Below are 5,503 nucleotides of genomic sequence, written 5' to 3'. Positions count from 1 at the left end.
CCTTCTATTTACCTTATCCCTTCACCTATGCCCATCTATATTCTACAATTTGCATAGGAGGGAGCCTCGTGCTCTTTTACAAAATTTTAGGATTGTCTTTCATGTAAAAATGTGTCTTCTCTCTTTTGCATTTTTCTATGGTTGTCTTTGCACCTTTTTCCTTTTCTCCTTCTTGTTGACTTCATTGGGTCCACATTTCGGAAATTTCTAGGATTTTTTTTCCTTTTCTTTTCCTTGTCATGCACTGGGGGTTAACATTACCCCCTCCTAGTTGAGTGCCAATCCAATGGCACTTGCGGTTCTTTGTTGATGAGGGCTCGGTGAGTTGAAGGATGCTCTTGTGGGTCGATGATGGGGCCTTGTGGGGATTAGTCGTGGGAGAGAAGCTTGTCGAATGATTGAGGTGGTGGAGGCCAAGGGTATGTCAAGTGAAGGACGGCCTTCAAGGTCAGTAGTTCATCACCTTTGTCTTTACCTACAAGGAAAAGAAAAGTGCATTGCCTAGGGGGGTGTGTCTACCTTACCATGTGGTGTAATGTGCACATGATAGTGGAACTGGGAGCTAGGTCCAAGCCTAGGTGTTGTCCCATCCTTGAGGACCCAATTTGTGCATAAGGGAGGTGCAATGGGTGAAGCTTAGGAGATAAATCTAACCATAGGCTAACCATAGGCGATTGTGACCTCCCTAGGTATGGCTTACTCTTGATGTGCCCTAAGCATGAAGTGGGGAATCAAAAAGGGGCTAAGGGGTTAGGGATGGAGTTGACCGATCAAGGCCGCTAGGCACACCTAACTTGAGGACCCCTAGGTGCAATGACTATGGTGCTCATGTAGTGAGTTTCTTGCTTTCTCTTGTGATTTTTTCTCTATTTGTTACTCTTTTCTTTTCTTTTCTTTTCCCCTGGTTTTTTTAAAAGGAATAAAGAACTAATCTTTGTCATCATGGTCATGAGAAGAAGTTGGGGGACTAAAGGAACTTGGTAAGGAAGGCTTTTCCCTGCATATATTTCTTTAGGTTCATTCTAACTTGGAGAGGAGTTGTGGACAAAAATGGGTGGTTACACCTAGTGAAGCGGCTATCGTTCATGTCCTCTAAGAAAGCCATGCAAAATTATGGTAAGAGAGTAGCTCACATCATCAAGCTAGCCATGGCATAGCTATCTATACCAGCATTAAGATTAAAAAATAGGGGCAAGAGAGGCGGTACTCTTGTGGTGTAGGGTCGTATCTAAGTAGTATCCTAAGTAATCTAAGATAGCTACAAGTAGTAATAAAGGTGGGATTTGGGAAAAAAGTGAACTCATTGAGAAAATGGGAAATCGAGTCCCATAAGTCATTCTTGAAGGCTAGGGCGTCCTCTAGCTTGGTGGCATTTACATTGTTTACTTTCAAGAAATCATATCTACCATGGATGTCAGGGTTGAAGTCCACCCCTACCTTTCTTGGATATGGCATGTATGTGGGATTGTTCCTCTCGAAGGGTAGTGTGTTGCAAAATGACATCCATGCATCCATGTTGCCGTCCTAGATTCTTCTCTTTCACTTTGGTTGGGACTTGTAGCCTTCCACTGTCTTGGGCACCTCCATGACTTTGTTTTCCTAGTAATTAGGTGCTTTCAATCCCCATTGCATTGGATTCTTTTCCCTCTCCTGCTTCCGATTCTTCCTCCCATGCTTATCACCTCCTCCACTACTTTGGTTGATAGTACTTTGCATAGGGTGGAGGGGAATTGGAAAGCAAAGTCAAAGGGCTGGTGGTTGTTTTCTTTTTTCTCCCACACTATGAGCTTTGCATTCCAATCCACTAGAAAACAATCTTCTCATGGTGGAATGGGTGATTTTGGGGCTATTTTTGGTTGGGCTTTTAAGCTTCTCTTTGCTTGCTCCAACATCCTCATTCTCTTCTTCTTGATTTGTGCCTTTCTCTGGGCAGTGGTGTTCACCTCTTGCTGCACTTCCGGTCGTGGAGAGGGAGGTTGTAGGACAAGCTCCTTGTGTGGCTGCCCCATTTCAAATTTGAGCCCTGCTTCTAGAAGTGGCCTCTACATTTCATCTTCTCTCCCATCCTCTTGTGGTTCTCCTTCCTTGAAGCTTAGTAGGTCCAAGGACCATTTTAGCCCTACCCTTTGCTAATAGTTTCTTTGATTTTGTTGGCTTAGGCTAGTCCCTTCTCCTTGCAGTTGAGCACACAACCTATGCCTAATGGATCTGCGGGAAATCTCTAGCTTTTTCCTTACTGTCTCAATGGCCTCATCCTCTTCTAATTGTATGACATCCAAGACAATGCTGAGGAAGGCACATTGTTGGGCTTCTAGTCTTGTCTTTGCGGCCTCAGCCCTGCTTTCCGCTAATACTCTATTCCCTTGTACAAGGGCTAGGTGGCTCATGAGGTCTTCCACTCTTCTCTCACTCTTCATCACCCATTCTTTGGCTTTTGTTTCATTTCTCCTAAGCTTTTATTCTACCTTTGCACTAAGGCCACTATGGTTGGTTCTTGCTCCTTTCACTTTCTATTATTTTATCCTTCTCTTTCTTTAAGCATTCGATCTCTCTCTCTAATCTCCCTTGCTCTTTCATCTCCATCAACAACCTACCTATCATTTCATTCATTTTTTTTAAATGCTCTTCTCCTTCTTGAGCTTTCGCTGCTTCTTTTGTTGTGAACCATCCATGGCTTCTTGGATTTTGTCCATCCTTCCTATCAACTCTTCATTTTGCACAATGAGGAGTTTGTACTATCTTTGCAGGACAATCAACCCCTGATGCTCTTCCTCAAGTCCTTTTCACCGCTTATCTTCTTCTTCTTCTTTCACCTTGAGCTCTGCTTTTAGCTAGCTTATCTCTTTCTAGTAGTAGCTTACCACTTGGTGTGTTTTCTCGAGTTGCAAGCTATTAGTCTCTCCTTCTAAGCCTCCAACTCAGCTATTGCTATCTTCTTATCCTCCTTTGCTTTCTCTAGCTATGAGAGAAGCTCTTTGATGTATTCATCATAGCTTATGGAAGGCGGCACAGTGGTGGGGATGGAAGTGGTGGAGGCCTCTATCTTTTGCCTTTTGGGGTCTTGTCTTGACTCGATGTCCGCAACCGCCGGTTTCTTGGTTCCAATCACTGGGGTTCCTGCACTTACATTCGAGGCTATCTCTTGTGCCTTGTCCACCAGGAATTGCACCCAGGCCATGAGGTTACTAGCATCTACCTTGGGCATAGTGCTTTGGGTAGTTGTGGTAGTAGCTAGGGTAGATGGCATGAAAGTGGGTGATATTGGGTGAAGCAAGCCCTTGCTCTTGCCTTCTGCCACATCGAGGGTGGTATGATGTGTGGCACTTGGGCATTAGTTCTTGGGTCATCTTCTCTAAGAGGGCTCATGGTAGCCAACTCCTCCTCCCTGGAGTGCTTCCCTACTGACATGTAGATGGCCCTAGCCAAGTCCTCCTCTTCTTTCCTTCCAAGCTCCTCTATCTCTTCATTTTTCTTTCTCTTTCTCTCCTCTTCGGCCTTCTTGGACTCCTTTTGCACCTTGAGGAAGTCAACTTTTTCTTTCTTCCTTCTCTCTTCTTTAGCCTTCTTTTGGGGAGTCCTTTTTTTCAACTTCTTAGTCCCTCCTTGGCTAGACTGTGTCTCGTTCTCTCTTCCTCACTCACCATTTTCTCACTAGATTTTTCCTACTCATGGAATGGTGGCATGTCTCTCACCCCAACATGTTCTTTGCCTCACACCTCTCCTACTACCTCCTGGATGATGGCCATCGATACCCCACCAAATCCTATGGTTGAGGCCTTCAAGGATGACTTCTTCCTTGCCTTGGAGGCTAGGGACTCTCCACTTGTTGGTCTTCCACCTGTGGCCAATGCTTTTGCTGAGGTTTTGATTGTTTTTCACATGAAGCCATTCAAGTTCACTTCATCTAGGGATTTGGTTGCAATGCTTTCCAGCATAGGTACGTTGATCTGGGTCATTAGTGTGTTGTACCTATGACTAGAGAACAAGGCATGCACCATCTTCACTTGTAGCTCAACTCCCAAATCAGGGATGTCGACGAGGCTGATGCCATCATTGGTGTGGACCAGAATCTTGTCCATTCCCAGCATGATATACACATCCCTTCTAGGCCGTCTCTCGCCTTGTTGGCTAGGCTCAATGCTCTCTCCACTAACTCAGGGTGGACCTCCACCTTGGCAAGTTTCCATTTCTTATCACAACACAGTTACAGTGCTATGGTTCCTGTTGAAGGTTTGAAGGAATTCCACGCACTTTTTGTACCCCATTGCATTGTTTTACAATCAATTTCACGGCTTGTTCTTCCATAGCTACCTCCTCCAAGTTCAAGACATGTCTGAACTTGAACTGGTTTAAGGCCCTTGTCTCTACTAACATCCCGTACTTTGCTTGCTCCTCTTCCAAGAATGGAAGTTTGTTTCTTTTCTCCCAACCTACCATTGTGGGTCCCTGTCATAACACCACAACTCAACATTAGTTTTCTTAAGATGATTCCTTGCAGGAAGACGAGTAGAGAATGATTGTGTGCTTATAGAAACATGAAATTCTTAAGTATAAAAATAGAAATTTTCTTTAAGAAATCCTCTCAATCCAATAAAAATCCATGAAATTTTTCTTAAAGTATGTTTTTCCACCTTTTCCCCTCCCTTGAAAATGTGAAGAATCCTTCCTAAGATTAGAGGGTGAAGGGTTAAGGGCCATCACTGCACATTCACGGTGCATTACTTTTGCATAAGCCAAGTGTAGAATTGCGGGTTGTATTCCAAGTAGGCATGGCAGTCCATATCAAAAGGTCAAATGCTGACACATGTTATGTATGTCAAGACATTCGTTAGAAAGTCACCAGAGGCTATTCGGCTAGCAATGTGTAATTCCTCCTCAATCAGATGCAGTCTAAGTAGGGATGAGCGAATTTATGGTCATCTAAAGTCCAACGGCAAGTGATGGCTAAGACTTCTAATGAGGTAGGAGCCACGTAAGTCGTATCATACTCTGAGGTTTTGATTGCATGTCTTTGTTTGGCATTGGTCATGATGCAGCAGCCCTCTTCTTCCCATTGGAGTCATGATGTGGCGGTGCTAGGTGTTTAGGTACCCAATTGAAATGTGCTCATTAGCTTTGATTGCACTCTCAATCACACATGTTGGCGTTGAGGTTTGATGGGTTGTGACAAGTCACAACCCCCCTCCTTAGACTTGGTTGTAGGTTTCTCTATTGGTGGCTTTGTGGGATTTGGTGTGGTTGTAGCACTGCCCTTGTTGAAAATTGTCACTATGTGCACGTTGTCGATGGAAAGATGAAGGTACTGTGACTCGTAATCGATAGTTCAATGTGTTTACTTCTTAAAGACACATCCTAACAGCGATTCCTTGCCACCATCCTTTATGTTTTGAAACACATAAAATACCATGGGCATGCTCTTAGACTCACTAGACCATGATTCTACACTTTCCCAAAAGCATGTATGATCGTTTGCGGGTTGTATTTGTGGTTGACCAATTAGATT

This window comes from Lygodium microphyllum, chromosome 24 (assembly GCF_053477565.2).
Source record: "Lygodium microphyllum isolate KBCC chromosome 24, Lygodium_microphyllum_v1.1.10, whole genome shotgun sequence".
Lineage (NCBI taxonomy): Eukaryota > Viridiplantae > Streptophyta > Polypodiopsida > Schizaeales > Lygodiaceae > Lygodium > Lygodium microphyllum.
This window is presented reverse-complemented; position numbering follows the sequence as displayed.